Genomic DNA, 16,634 nt, shown 5'->3' with positions numbered 1-16,634 from the left:
CTTTAAGGTGGCCATAGACGAAAAGATCCTATAGTACGAATTGAGGATTTATAGGATTTTCGGACCGTGTGTGGAGAGTCCCGGCATTTTTCGTACAGCGGAGATCAGTCGTTTGGTCGATCGGACAGGTTTGATTTTGTCCGGACCGTCCCGCCGGAGCCCATTGCGCTCTCATTGTAATCCGATTGTTCAGCCATAGGGCCAAACGTTCAGATTACCCCTGATATAGCCATGCCCGTTAGTGGCATATTTGTGATAGATCGGCTCGTTTGGCGATGTCGACAAACGAATGGATCTTTGCTTCGATGGACACCTTAACAGCAGTAAAGAGTGATTGAAGTTTATCAGTCACATGACTGGAGGCAGCTGGGAAATTGCCAATATGTGTAGCCCTATGTCAGATTTCAAAATTGAATAAAACAAAATCTGTTTGCTCTTTTGAAAAATGGATTTCAGTGCAGAATTCTGCTGAAGCAGCACTATTAACTGATGAGTTTTGAAAAAAACATGTTTTCCCATGACAGGAGACTGGGGTGCAGAGCCCTAAATCTGATAACTCCCGACTTCTACACAAGTCAGTCCTGTTGCATGCTGGGTATTGTAGTCTGACATTAAGCTTGGCAGTTGGCAAATTGTTAAACAAAAACTACATTACCCAGCATGCATTGGGAGACACAGGCTTGGCACATTAGGGAGAGAAGAACTGTGAATGGTTTCCAAAGTGTAAATCAGCCAAAGGCCCAAAAACTAGTCCAAATCCGTGCCTTGACTAGTTTTTATTTTTTATAACCAGCCGGACCTATAGATTAGTAGCCCAATTTGGCTGGAAAACCGACAACCTGGCAAGCCTTGGGTCACTACTGCTGCTGAGGGAGAGGGCAAGGTCTCTGCTAAAGGGCGGGAGCTGGGCTAGACAGATGGGCGGGGCTTGCTGACAGTTCATGCCGCATGTGAAACAGTGCTGTAGTATCTGTTCGCCAATCGGCGGCCAGGGGGCGTGGCCTTACTACAGCACGCTGGAATAGACTGGGTGTGAGGAGAAGATGACGGGTCGCAGTTCCATATACAAACCCCTCCCCATATCGCTGAGCAGAATCCTGCGCTGATCCGGCCGGAGAGCGCACGTACATTGCGCTGGATGAACTAGACCCCCAGGTGGACATTGGCAAATAGAGAACGGGTTACGGCTGTGATTGCGGCGCCTGAGCACATGGGGCGCTGTATCGGGTCGGGAGAGTGAGGAGGAATATCGCTGAGGAAATGAGGCGCAGGCAGGACAGGAACGCAGCGCTAGCGCCCGAATAGCGCCTCTGTGATACCTGCCCGCACCCCAGCGCACTCAGGTAAGTTCCACTCACCAGTCTTAACCCCCTGCTCCTCCTGTGGCCGAGAATGACTGAGCCGAAATCACCCCCCGAGTCACATCTACTGCTGCACCTGCACATGTAGCGCCTGAACTTGCTGCACTCCATAGGCCACTCTGCTCGGGTATCCGCAGGGCGGGGAGGGTGGGGGCGTGGAGAAGCCGCTCTATTATTCCACATGTTCCAGGAGCCAAAAACGATCCACCCCCTTATGTGTATGTGGGGCACAGGTTTATTCCTATATCTGATGATGAGGAGTGTGTGTGTATATGTGTTTGTATATATGTGTGTATATATGTGTGTGTATATATGTGTGTGTATATGTGTGTGTATATGTGTGTGTTTGTCAGTGTGATATCCGATTTGTGCTGACACAGTGTTTAAAGGGCAGTGTAGGAACAACCTGTGGCCCCTACAGATGTTGTTAAACTACAACTCACTGTTGGTTCCCTTAAGCCTTGTAGTGTGACCTGTGAGTGTGACCTGTGAGTGTGACCTGTGAGTGTGACCTGTGAGTGTGACCTGTGAGTGTGACCTGTGAGTGGGCTGATCCAGATCAGTGGGGCTGCTGTACCTGAAAAAAGGAGGAGCAGCTTTTTGGAATAATAAGTCCAATATACGGACATCTCTCTTATTTTGACTGGGCCCCTTAACACCAAGAGCAAGCGGGGGCCCCAATGTCATGAATATCCCAGATTTTATATAAGGGTCAGTAGGGTTTATAGTACGGCCCTGTTCCTTTGGGAAGGTAACCTCTGCCAAGTGGCCTCTGTTTAGCTAAGGGCAGTTGGATTATTCTACCAGATTTCTGACCTTCGTTAACCCATTAATCACTGCACTTACAGCGAAGACTGGGGAAACACTTGCACATCTGTCTATCTATCTGTCTGTCTGTCTATCTATCTATCTATCTATCTATCTATCTATCTATCTATCTATCATCTGTCTATCTATCATCTATCTGTCTGTCTAATATCTGTCTGTCTGTCTGTCTGTCTATCTATCATCTATCTGTCTGTCTGTCTAATATCTATCTATCTATATATATATATATATATATATATATATATATATATATATATATATATATATATATATATATATGTCTATTATCTATCTTTCTGTCTGTCAATTTTCTATCTTTCTGTCTGTCAATTTTCTATCTTTCTGTCTGTCAATTTTCTATCTATCTATCTATCATCTATCTATCTATCTATCTATCTATCTATCTATCTATCTATCTATCATCTATCTATCTATCATCTATCTATCTATCTATCTATCATCTATCTATCTATCTATCTATCTATCTATCTATCTATCTATCTATCTATCTGTCTATCTATTTATATGTCTATTATCTGCCTGTCTGTCTGTCTATCATCTATCATCTGTCTGTCTATCATCTGTCTGTCTGTCTATTATCTAACTAGAATCCACAATTTGATCTTATTTATTATTTAGAAAAAAGTATAAATTAATAGTTACGAGGAAAAACCCGAAAAAAAAATCATATGAGTTTCTTCCCAAATCCTACGATTTTTTTCTGGAGTTTTTTGCTTGAAAAATTCGAAATAGCCGGATTTTCAGGCCAATTCCAGCATAGACCACAGAAAATTCCAAATAGGACAGGGACTCTCCCATTGATTTATATACAACCTCAGCTGGTCTGAGATGCCGGATTTTCTGATTCAGACTTTTTGCAGCCTCGGGTTTTAAAAATAAATTTGCAATAAAAATTCTGGTTTTATAGTAAAAAGTATGGATGCACCAAATCCACTATTTTGGATTCGGCCGAATCCTTTGGGAAAGATTCGGCCGAATCCCAAACCGAATCCTAATATGCAAATGCAAATTAGGGGTGGGAAGGGGCAAACATTTTTTACTTCCTTGTTTTATGACAAAAAGTTACTAATTATGCAAATTAGGATTCGGTTCGGCCGGGCAGAAGGATTCAGCCGAATCCTGCTGAAAAAGTCAGAATTCTGGCCGAATCCCGAACCGAATCCTGAAACTCAAATTTTTCGAGTTTCTGACATTCCAACTTTGATAAATAACCCCGTAAATGTTTATTGTAGGAAATGCTGAATGTGATTGGCTGGGGCTTATTCTAGTGCATGCCAAGCACTTGATTTGTTTGAGGGGTGATCCGGCTTCTGCCCACGGTGAAGGTTACATTAAAACCATGGATATGCAACTGTCACATTTGTAGCAGGGTAATAGCAAGTTCTTACCTGTGACTGCATGAACTCTATTGAAGCTGCCTGTGCTGCTTAGTATACAAAGTATCATTCATGTCCTGAAGATGCTGCTGCTTGAACAAAATGTATTACTGTTATAATTATGTATTTTTAAATACTCTGATTAAATAATACTCAAGTGTAGAAATCCATAACAACCAATCATAATACTACTTTTGTCTTGCTGCAATTGAGCAGTCAAAGATTATTGTTGATTTGTTTCTACGGGTTGTAAATCCCTAGTACTGTTACTCCAGGTTTCTGAATCCCCACCCTTCCTGATTCTGTTGTGCAGTTGAAGGGGTTCTGTCATGGGATAAAAGGGGTTTGTTTTGATGAATGTGCACAGGGTACCCCATTGTGTATATGATATGTATAGAAAATGATGTACTCAGAGTTGTATAATATAAAGGATATCTTTAGAAACCACAACAGGGATGCAGTATTTTTTTATAAATTATAAAGTCGGCTTTCCCAAATCACTTTTATTCCACTTTCCTCCAGTTTGGCATGGGTACTGCTCTCCAGTTGGTAGGGTCATTCTGCAGCTAAATAGATCAGTATTAACAGCAAGTTGCTCACACCGTGCCATTGATACAAAATTGCCCTTTAAATGCTCTGCTATGAAAAGTCTCTAAAATTACATTTTGTTTAACTTCCCCTTTGGCGTCATTTCCCTTTTTGGTTGACAGTGCCGCTGTCCTTTATCTCGCACATTAGTGTATATCAAGTTTTGGGTGGCACCAGCAATTAAAAGCCCTGAGATATTTAATTTTGAAATCTGAGATGGGGCTAGACATTGTCAGTTTCCCAGCTGCTTCTAATCATGTGACTTGTGCTCTGATAAACTTCAGTCACTCTTTACTGCTGTACTGCAAGTTGGAGTGATATCAGCCCCTCCCTCCTCCCCAGCAGCCTAACAACAGAACAATGGGAAGGTCACCAGATAGCAGCTCCCTAACACAAGATAACAGCTGCCTGGTAGATCTAAGAACAGCACTCAATAGTAAAATCCAGGTCCCACTGTGACACATTCAGTTACATTGAGTAGGAGAAACAACAGCCTGCCAGAAAGCAGTTCCATCTTAAAGTGCTGGCTCTTTCTGAAATCACATGACCAGGCAAAATGATCTGAGATGCACCTACACACCAATATTACAAAAAAAAAATTCACTTGTTTGTTCAGGAATGAAATTTTATATTGTAGAGTGAATTATTTGCACTGTAATTTAGAAATAAACACTAGATAATAAACATCATGACAGAATCCCTTTAAGTTAGAGAGAGTGGGACCCCGGGCTCCCCAGTATTTAACTTGACTTTGCACACAGCTTGTGGCTGCTGAAATATTTATTGGCAATCCCATTAAATTGCACAAATAAGTGGAATCCGCTCAGGGTCTCGCCCGGAGCTGTAACCTTCCCTATTCACCTGCACCGTCATTTCTGTGTAAATAAGGGATAAACAAAACTGGAGCAAATTTGAAATCCCAGCAATCCAGAGTGACAACTCATTGTGGTCACTGACAGTTTAGCTTTTTTCTGGTCTGCAGTCAGAGCTTATTAGTGATGGGTTGCCGGGGGGGGGGGGGGTTGCAGCTTTTATAATAACTGCCTGTATGTGGCATTTACATGACACCTGACCATAAAAATATAAAACTCAAACCAAAGTCCATGGTCACAGGGCTGCTGTATCAGTCAGACTGTACAGCAGCCACATGGCAGTAAATATTACATCTGTCGTCCCTAGTAAATTTTATAGGGCTCAGCAATTTAGAATGGAATGTTAACTGCTGTCTTGTTGCTAGAGATTCAATTCCCCAGCAACCAAACAGCAGTTTAGAACTGGAGATTGATAGAGAGGAATATAAGCAACAGGTGAACCCATGCAAACAGTCAAATAAACCCTCAAAGTTTGTACAGGTATGGGACCTGTTATGCAGAATGCTTGGCACCAGGGACATTCAGGATAATGGATCTTTCCGCAATTTGGATCTTCGATCCTTAAGTCTAATAGAAAATCATTTAAACATTAAATAAACCCAATGGGCTGGTTCTGCTTCCAATTAGGATTAATTATATCTTAGTTGGGATCAAGTACAAGCTACTGTTTTATTATTACAGAGAAAATCATTTTCAAAAATGTGGATTATGTGATTATAATGGAGTGTATGGAAGATGGCCTTTCCATTTCTGGATAATGGGTTTTTACGAATAATGGATCCCATACCTGTATAGGAACAGTTATCCAGAATGTTCGGGGCCTTGGGTTTTCTTTGGAGAAGATATCTTTACAAAATTTGGATCACTATACCTTAAAGCCTATTAAAAAATCAGTTTAACATGAAATAAACCCTGATAGGATTGTTTTGGATCAAGTACAAGGTACTGTTTTATTGTTACAGAGAAAAAAAAAAGGAAATATTCTTTGAAAATTTTAATTATTTGATTAAAATGGAGTGTATAGGAGATGACTTTCCCATCATTCGGAAGTTTCTGGATAACGGATTTCTGGATATTGGATCCTATTGCTGAGATATCATGAAATTATGCTGGACCACTTTGTAACAAAAAGTCACGTGATTTCCCTCCTAGCCCCTAATTTGCATATGCAGATTAGGATTTGGATTCAGTTTGGCCGGGCAGAAGGATTCGGCCGAATCCGAATTCTGCAGAAAAACAGCCTCCAGCCTTTTTTTAAAAAAAATAAAAATGAGATACAATAAAACTATAGGCATTCCCTTGTCATAAGCACCCAGTCTTTCATACGGCTTTTATAGCCTGTACAGTGAGATACAATAACTTACTGCAGGTATGGGACCTGTTATCCAGAATGCTCGGGAGCTGGGGTTTTTCTGGATAAGGGATCCTTCTGTAATTTGGATCTTCATATCTTAAGTCTACTAGAAAATCATGTAAACCTTAAATAAACCCAATAGGCTGGTTTTGCCTCCAATAAGGATTAATTATATCTTACAAGGTATTGTTTTATTATTACAGAGAAAAAGAAAATAATTTTTACAAATTTGTATTATTTGGATTTGTATTATTTGTACACTATGTGAGATAGACTCCATAACAGAGATGGCCTATCTGTAATTCATAATGGATCACGGGTTTCCGGATAATGGATCCCATACCTGTATAAACATCCTTTTGTACTAAGCACAGCTCTCTAGCTAGTACAGTGAAATATAATGAAACTAAGAACAAACAGGACAAAACTAAAGTTAGATAGGTGTGGGGAACAATGATATAGGGCATGGTTAGGGTATGGCAAGAAGACCCAGCCGGAGTGTGCCACAGCAAACCTGCTCATAGAATATAATTACTGTGTGCAGTTTCAAGGCAAGGCTACGGTTAAGGGTGCTTGGTGTGCTGTTTTCATAAGAGAGCAGTAGGACAGGCCACTTATAAAGCACAGATGTGCACCAGACCTGAAACTGTGCTCTCATAGGAACAAATCCCTGTATTAAATGCAGGTGTAAAAGTGAAATACAGCTCCCTGCTGACAGCATGTGCCAGGGACATCTGCTCATTTATACAAACTGTCACATTCCTGCCGGAACCAGCATGCAATATATGTATGTGTGTGTATATGTATATGTATATATATATATATATATATATATATATATATATATATATATATATATATATATATATATATATATATATATATATATATATATATATATATATATATGATGCACCGAATGCACTAGTTGGGATTGGGCCAAATCCCCGAATCCTTTGTGAAAGATTTGGCCAAATACCGAACAGAATCTGAATCCTAATTTGCATGTGCAGTGGGAAAGGAAAAAGCGTGAACATTTTTTTTCACTTCCTTGTTTTGTGATGAAAAGTCATGTGAGTTCCCTCCCCGACCCTAATTTAAATATTCAAATTAGGATTCAGATTCAGTTCGGCCAGACACAAGGATTTGGCCGAATCCTGAACCGAATCCAGCATTCAGTGCACCCCTGATATATATATATATATATATATATATATATATATATATATATATATATATATATATATATATATATATATATATATATATATATATATACAGTATATATATATATATATATATATTAGTTCTTAGTCTTAGTTCCCCAGTAGGGATGGGCGAATTTTTTCGCCTTGTTTCACTGCGGAAATGACACCCATAGACTTGCATGGCGTTGTGCGTCAAAATAAAAAGACGCGCGACAAAAAATTTGCCGAAACAAAACGGGTCAAATTCGTCCATCCCTATTCCCCAGCAGCAAAGTCAGGTCTGTTAATCAGCTGCCTTGTCTTACATTGAATCAACAGTCTGAGCCACCAGTGCAGTGAATAGAAAGGGACAGACACTGCTTTCACTAGTAATACATAAATATGAATGACTTTAAAACCATAGAAAATTTACAATCAATGTATATTGTAAAGTTTCTTAGAATAATGTTTTCTTTTATTAGGCACATTTTTATTTTGGGGTTGACTTGGCCTTCAATTATTTATGAACCAGTGTTTGGGTTGCAAAGCCGTTTCCCTTGTTTAATACGGGGCCCCTGAGAATACAGGCTGAGAAACTTCCTCTAAGAGAAAGAAGGAAATAAGCAGCCAAAAGGGGAAACAAACATATATATATATATATATATATATATATATATATATATATATATATATATATATATATGCATCGAATCCAGGATTCGGTTCAAGATTCGGCCGAATCCGAATGCTAATTTGCATATGCAAATTAGGGGTGTGGAGGGGAATCACGTGATATTTTGTCACAAAACAAGGAAGTAAAAAATGTTTCCCCTTCCCACCCCTAATTTGCTTATGCAAATTCGGATTCGGTTCGGTATTTGGACAAAGCTTTCGCGAAGGGTTTTTTTTGGGGAAAAACTTTGAATCGAATTTAATCGAATGCGCTATTCCTTCGATTCGAGCGATTCTAATTCGGCCGAATACGGACCTAATCGATCAAAAACTCAAAAAAACTTCTACTTAATTTCGGTTGGCCTTTTTGAATTCAAATTTCGAAGTTTTTTCCATTCTAAATTCGACCCTTGATAAATATGCCCCTAAATGTGTAGCCTTACAGAGCATTTGTTTTTAGATGGGGTCAGTGACCCCCATTTGAAAGCTGGAAAGAGCCAGAAGAAGAAGGCAAAGAATTCAAAAACTAAAAATGAAGACCCATTGGACAGTTGCTTAGAATTTTCCATTCTATAACATACTAAAAGCTAAGTTAAAGGTGAACCAACCCTTTAACTGTCTGAGCCCCGGTAACATTTTAATGGCAGAACTAATACATTCATATTTAATCTCACCGTGCATAGTTTTGGGAAATTATTTTCTTAAACAATTGAAAACAGAGCAGTATGGACTGTATAAGAATTATACAATTATACAATCGTATTGGGGATACGTTACACTGCATAGCAGCGAGAAGAGCACCGGAATAAATACGGTGTTGATCAATTTATTCTGTGGTGCATTCCCTAAGGAGCAAATCTAGTAACCGTGATTTATACAGTTGTTAGAGAAATACCACTATATATAAATATTATGAAATTTTAACATATGCATGAGATTTTCCTTCTTTCACTAATAATCTGCATATCCACATACCCAGTTTATTGTGTTTATTAAATATACTGCACCCCCCTCACCACCCACCTCAAATTGGCTTTACTTCCTTATAGGAAGATATTCAGTTTTGGTTAGTGATGAGTGAATTTATTCGGCAGGCATGGATTCGCGGCAATTTTTTTTTTACCAAAACTGTGGCAAAAATTTGCAGCGGAAAAATTGGCTGCAACAAAAAAGTGTAAAAATTGTCGCAGGCAAACATTTTGTGATGCCCATTGACTTCAATGCATTTAGACAAAAAACTCAAGTCGCCAAGATAAAATTGTCGCTCAGATGTTTTTGACGCCCTTTGACTTTGGAGTGAGAAAAAATTGTTGCAGGCAAAATAATTTTTTGGTTGCCCATTGACTTCAATGCCTTTCGCAATTTTTTTCAGAATTTCACAAATTTTCCTGCGAAACGGGACAGAGTTGCTCATCACTAGTGTTGGTTTGTCTTCTCTGCTTACTACTGATCCTTGATTGGTTAAAAAGGGCCTTTTTCCTAATGTAAGAAAGCAGAAGTATGAAGAAATATGTGTTTTTAGGAGCCATAAAGCATCTGCCAGCAGTGAGCACTTGCTTAAACCGATTGGAGCTGGAACCAGACATTTTTGTTCTGCAGTCACGAGCAGTTGATAGACCGTTTGGCTAGGAGGGGGCCAGGCCATATTCAGGCATTAAGGTAATGTGTGTACTAGAAGCTGCAAATCAGACGTGTACTGTGAGCTTTCAGAGTTAAATGACAAGGGGCGTTACCAAATCTTGTTCATCAAAAGTTAATTTCCAAAAATGTAGAAAAAGTTTGGTACCTGGGCATCATGGGTGTCTTAAGTGGCATTGGGGTATCAGGGTGTAGTCAGTGGATGCTGGAAATGCACATCAATAACAATTACAGCCTGTATATTAACGGTTATTTGATATATTCATTTATTTGTTAGATTTCTATGTCTAAATGTTGTTGTATGTCACCTTACAATGTGCCTTAGAATATGAGATTTGTATGTTTTTCCACGTTTTGGTTGCTCAGGCCATCGATAGGCATACATACAACAATCTCAACTCCAACCCCCAGCAAGCCTGTGCAAAGTAGGGTGAGTGTTCATAGGTCATATTGGTCAACAAAGTACATTGTTGCCCAACGTGGTTATTGTTTTGGGTTTAGATCTCAACCATAGATTATGCCAGAGTGGTACGTGTGCCTGAACTGTAGAATTAGTTATCGAATAAACGTTTGCAGTGGTACCGATGGAGCAGAACCTTCATCAGGCAGTTGCTTACAACAGGTTATAGCCCATATTTTACTGAAATAAGGGCTGTTGGTGTTTGCTATATTGTGCATTTCTGTCAGTATACAGTGGTACTTCTAGTGGTATCATTAGAACTTACTGGGCCCAACAGTAGTTGATTGGCTCACAGTGCACCAGGAATACAAAACTGTACATTGTCACACCATCATTAGACCATGTATGGTTTTGGTCCCACCAGTAGCTGCCTGGTCTTTTTCCACCTTTGAGATGTGCCTGTTCCCTTTGTGGTAGTGTTGCAACTGAGCAGAAGACTGATAACAAGGGTTAGCGGTAACTGAGGTTTCTTGTTCAAAAACAGATGGAAGGCAATTTAAGGTGGCCATACACAGGCAGATTAAAGCTGTCTATCGGTCCTTTAAACCCATTTGTCATCTTATCTACCCGTGTATGGGGCATTGCTACGGGCATCCCAAATCGATATCAGGCCAAAAATTGGCCACATATCGATCGGGCAGGTTTGATTTTTCTTTGTGATCGAGGACCACATTGGCTAGTTGATGCAGTCCTCGTACTGTCAGCACCCATTTCCGTCATTGTAATCCGATCATTTGGCCCTTGGATTAACCCAATATCGCTCTGCCTTTGGTGGGCATATCTGGTTAAGAACGATCGGGTCTTATCGTGTATGGCCACCTTTAGCCCTGGCAAAGGACTTGTATGGGATTAAAGTGATGCCTGTAAGTTAACCCAATAAAGCTTGGCTCTTCAACATTGCCCAATAAATATTTTTGACCACATTCCCTAAAGCTTCTTGCTTCATGAGCCTTGGTTAGTCAGCCATAGTTTCTCAATCACCAATTCAAATGCTACCTGCTTTCATATGGAGCAGGGCTCTTCGCTAGCTCTTCAGTTTACTAAGTATCTGCTTGTTGTATCAATATCATGCCTAGATGAAAAAGCCTCCTTCTAAGGTTCTGTAGAGTAAAGGCTGATTATCATGCCTGCAGTATATGCTGTCATCAAAGGAAACAGGAGACACTAATAAAAAGTCACTGATCCACAATCAACAAGGCACAGCGTCTCTGTTGTTTACATTGTGCAACATGGGGCGGCCACACGTAGGCTGATTTTTTTAAATAGAATTTGGAAGGAAAAAAACATGAATGTGAACAATGTGAGATTTGATTAGTAATTGGTTTGCGCAACTCTAATAAATTGCTCTACACAAGGCACAGGTTTTCTCCTTTCAGTAAAATAAAGGTTGGTTTATAATGAATTGTGGGTTATTAAAGCAATTGTGAGATTAGGCGTTTTTCATAGAAAGCACATTAGCTACTGAATGGTCCCATTAGCATAATGGTTATATCTGCTTGTCATTACTGCTGTGCGGGTGCCCACACGACCAGTCTTACCCGTCTGCTGATATGGGGGTAAAATGCATTGCAGAGTCTGATGGCTGTCCTTCTGGTGGCAACAGAACAAACCTTTAACATCCTATGGCAGAAAAGGAAGGATAAAATACTTTGCTGTTATTAAACATAATGTTTCATGGACGTGCAGGGTCGGACCGATGGCCCCTGGCCCTCTAGGGCCCCCGCAGGCCTAGATTTGCTCCCCAAGCAGCTGATTAGTTGTAGAGGGACTCCAGGGACTGCCAGGAGGGCCCTTCATTTTGTAGCCCCGGTGGGCCCCCAGTATTCCAGATCCTGACTCTGTACTGCACTGACTGATTGGTTTGACCCGGCCATCCTCCTTGACTATGCTTCTCGTTCCTGATTCTGTACTGCGCTGCCTGATTGGTATTGACCCTGGCCTGTTCCACAACTATGCTTACTCCTTCTCCATTCCCACACGTTCTGGTTCCCTTGCCAGAACCCTCACCTTGGTTGTCTCACGTTAAGACCTTGGCGTTTGTTCTTAGTTTTGGAATAGAGAACATGACACCTCTTAAAGCTGTACCCCCCCTAAAATACCCCTAATGGCTGCTGTAGCCAATAGTATTCATGTTGTCACTTCACTGAATTGTTTTATCTATTTACAGTATCTTTCAGTTTCCATTGGTGTTAGAGCTTTGTCTTCACACATTACATGAGTGTGCCATCTGGCTGCGGGCTGTATGCTGTAATAGGGTATTTTGATGTGGGTTCTGCCTTACATTTCCGCAGTGGCGTATGGAAAAAGTGAGGTGTCGCTTTAAATTAGCCAAGCCATTGTTACTGGTTACCTGACTTGGTTCTTGAATGGCCAAACTAGTTGATTTAGATGTTGGTCCTCAGGCAAATTACTGCATTTCATGTAGGGCCCGAGATGTTGGTTGCAAGCTTAATCCAAGTTCTGATGCTGTTTTTGGGCGAATAGATATTCCAACTGGCACCACTGATATCTGAACAAGCCCCCATCATGGGACCCATATACAGGTCAATTGTATGCTTTTACTTTCAGAATGATAACCAGTAAATGGTTACAGTAGTTGCTTTGGGTTAGTAGTAAGCCTGTTTATGGGCACCTTAACTCTTAGACACTGAACAAGCCCCCATCATTTCTTTCATTTTTTAGCGTTACTGTTCCTTTAACACTTCTTATGTTTTAAATAAAAATAGAGAGAAGGTTCCAAAGAAACATATTTACAAATACAGAAGGAGACCTGGTCTGCTGGAATCCTGATCACCATGTGGGTCACAGTGTGAAGCCCCAAATATTCATGTCTTTCGTTTCAGCTGAAAAACCAGCATTATGACAAGATGAAGCCATTTTTAGCTTATCTTGTTATATTTTTACAGAAATGCGCTGAAAGCAAAGCGTTTCATGTCTTGCCTGAACAAAAACTGTCCTTTGGGAGAAGCTTCACACAAAACGCAGCCTTCAAAGACTTCACTCCTCCAAACGACTTCAAAAGATTCAAACTTAAAAAATTATTTAAATATTAGAATAAATATTTTGACTTCTGGTTAACTTGCTTTGAAATGTTTTACATCAAATTTTTTTTTTTGCAAAGCAAGAGAGTCCTCGAATACCCCGTGTCTGGTTATTTAAGAGTTGGTGGGCCGTTACCAAAGTTTCTGTATGGAATCGCTGGAGATCCATTACTAGCAGAGACATCCTTGAAGAACTCTCAGCGGACTCTTCTGACCTGATATTAGAGGGGAGGTGTGATTTTCAGATGATCATCTCTAGAAAGTGTTTTGGGGAAGTTACTACAGACTGAATCTCAGCTAACAATTCTTCATGGGCATTGGGCCTAGCTTTTTAAAGTTCTTTATTGTATTCCTCCCCCCAAAAAACTCCCCTATAATCCGGTTCTTACTGGATGGTGTGTCCTTACAGTGATTGAATGTTTATCCTGCAGAATTATGTTCACCATTACGGATACCTCATACTCTGACCCAGCCATCAACACATCCGCCTCTATTGATTGGAAACCTGACTATCTGTGTTTATATACGTATAGAAACAGGCTTTCTATTCTATGTACCGTAGGGCATAATAAACCTGTGTAACGGTAGTTCGAGCAGCAGTTGTAGTTCAGCTGTATTCTTGTTGTCAGACAGTTATGGGGGAATGTAATAACATATAAATCGTTCACAGTTCTTTCACAATAAATGTAAAGTGAAAAAGTTGCCTTTGCAAACACGTTGCCCCTCATGCGACAGTATGATAGTGATTGCGAATTTAATTGTTTGTGACAGAGACGGACAGGTCTTTTTACTTGGGGGTGCCAAAAGTTAGACACCTCCAAGGGATTGCATGTACGTACCTGAAAGCCCGGTCTGGTGCACCTTTTAGAAAGAAAACTGCACAGGCCTGGGATTCTTCCAGCGAGCACCATGGAGCGACCATCTTCCAGTTTCTTCTTTCCTCAAATTTCACGGGGCAGAAGCGTGCCCAGTGGAAGGAAATAATCGGCTTTTTCGTTAATGTTCGGCTTTTCACTCTACTGTGCATGTGCATCCTCGAGAAGAAAGAAGAAGCCAGAAGACGTTTGCTCCGTGGTGCTCGCTGGAAGAATCCCGGGCTGGTGCAGTTTTCTTCTAATAGGTGCACCGGCCCGGGGTGTGAGGTAAGTAAATGCGATAACTTGGGAGTGCTTAACTTTTGGCACCCCAAGTAAAAAGACCTTTCCTTCTCTTTTAATGAAAAAAGATGTTACGTTTGCTCCAAAAGTTTACACCACCTTCAAGCAAGTGTGAAAGTTTCACAATGCACAATTAAAGGGGAAGGAAACCTAGTCGGCGCAAAAACCCTCCCCCCTCCCGTGTGTTGCCCACCCTCCCTCCTCCCCCCTGGCCTACCCGTCCTGCTGGGCAAATGCCCCTAACTTGTTACTTACCCTTCTGCGCAGGTCCAGTCCAGGGATTTCGCAGACGACATCTTCTTCCACGCGATCTTCTTCCTGCTTTGAACGGCGTTTTGGCGCATGCACAGTAGGAGCATTTTGCCAGTACGGATCTACTGCGCATGTGCCAAAAGTCACGAAGTTTTCCGATTTCACTTCGTGACTTTTGGCACATGCGCAGAAGATCGTACCGGCGAAATGCTCCTACTGCGCATGCGCCGGTCAAAGCAGGAAGAAGATCGATTGGAAGAAGATGTCGTCTGTGAACTCCCTGGACTGGACCTGCGCAGAAGGGTAAGTAACAAGTTAGGGGCATTTGCCCAGCGGGACGGGTAGGCCAGGGGGGAGGAGGGAGGGTGGGCAACACACTGGGGGGAGGGTTTTTGCGCCAACTAGGTTTCCTTCCCCTTAAAGATTCACAATATAATAAAAGCCTAATGAATAATATTACATTGCGACATGTACTTTTTTTATCCACAAATTTGATTACATTTCCCCCTTAAAGTTTAAAACAATTTAGGCCCCTAGATTGATCATTATCTCAGTGGTTCAAAAACTGTTGGGATGGCCCACTAAATATTTACTTCTTAGTTGTCCTAGAAAGGATTGCATAGTGTCTGTTAGGGCCATGGTTTGTGACCTTGTTATAAGTTGGCAGCAACTGCAAAAGCAAGACTGAATTGAGAAGAACTCTGCCCTATCTAATGTAGCAGGTTCCTGTAAAGCTGGCAATAGACGCAAAGATCCGATCGTACGAATCGAGGATTCGTACGATTTTCGGACTGTGTTTGGAGAGTCCCGATTTTCGTGGATCGGTCGTTTGGTTAAAAGATTTCTGTCGGCTGCCGATAATATCTCTGCATGTATTGCCGATCGTATGATTTTCAGTGGGAGACTGCCACTAGTTTGTCAGACATAACTTTCGTACGATTGCTGTCAGGGGCAGAACATCGCATGATCTGTTCTTTTACTAATTTATTTGATCTGAAAGGTTATGGCAGGTCGCGAGATGGGGAAGTCTGATCATTCAAGGTTTCGAACAATCGAATCTTTGTATCTATGGCCAGCTTAGAGTTTTGGATATGAGTGTTAGCTGGTTACAAAGAGGATGGTCCTCATAAATCCAAAGCTGACTTTGTATGAAGATTCAAAGTTAGTGGCTGTACCACCAAGTATACAGCACTTTCTGAGCAACTAGAAGTACAGCCTTGGGAAGTGCTGATCTTTCTTTTCCATTTGAGTGTCATGGGTAGAACTTGCCCATCGTTGCTGGCCACCAGAAAAACCAGATACTCTCTTCACTTCATTCAACCTGAAGTTCCTGCAAGTCTATCTAGGATTCAGCAACTAGCTATATCTATGAACATCATGTAGAGCTGCCTTCCGTTTTCTTTTTATTCATTCCTGTTGAACTTGGTAGCTGCCTCTCAGTGTAGATATGAATTGCGAAAGCATTGAAGGGCCAAGTCGGTGTAACTGTGAAAGTTTTATATCTGACCACACACAAACACACTTTAGCACACAGTTTACTGACTAGTATTTTCTGCTGTGGCTCATAGTCCCAGGCTGCTCCAAGCTTCAAATCAGGACTGGTCCTTGGGCTGATACTCTACAACATTTGTTGAAATGCATAAACAAAGGCACAAGCTTTCAGAGATAATCCCCTTTCTCAGGTGAAAAATTGGCCATCCACACTAAGATTTACACATTTGGCAAGAGGATATTTGCATTTGACCAATGCTTGGTCTAGCCACCAAGGTAATGGACCAAAATGGGGTGATCCACTCATTGGCCTTCGGTCAATGATTGGATCACATT

At 40.9% G+C, this 16,634-nt stretch overlaps 1 protein-coding gene across 1 annotated transcript in view; it reads left to right on the top strand.

The window, feature by feature from the left end:
- The first annotated feature begins 1,002 nt into the window (after positions 1-1,002).
- Positions 1,003-16,634, top strand: part of LOC108697391 (receptor-type tyrosine-protein phosphatase epsilon) — a 117,089-nt gene continuing 101,457 nt past the window's right edge. The window contains exon 1 of the mRNA XM_018227397.2: positions 1,003-1,343. The gene's annotated coding sequence lies outside the window, so the exon portion shown is untranslated. The remainder of the gene's footprint in view (positions 1,344-16,634) is intronic.

The sequence above is a fragment of the Xenopus laevis genome, chromosome 7S (assembly GCF_017654675.1).
Source record: "Xenopus laevis strain J_2021 chromosome 7S, Xenopus_laevis_v10.1, whole genome shotgun sequence".
Taxonomy (NCBI): domain Eukaryota; kingdom Metazoa; phylum Chordata; class Amphibia; order Anura; family Pipidae; genus Xenopus; species Xenopus laevis.
Note: the sequence above shows the minus strand (reverse complement) of the source record. Positions and strands in the feature narration are given on the sequence as shown.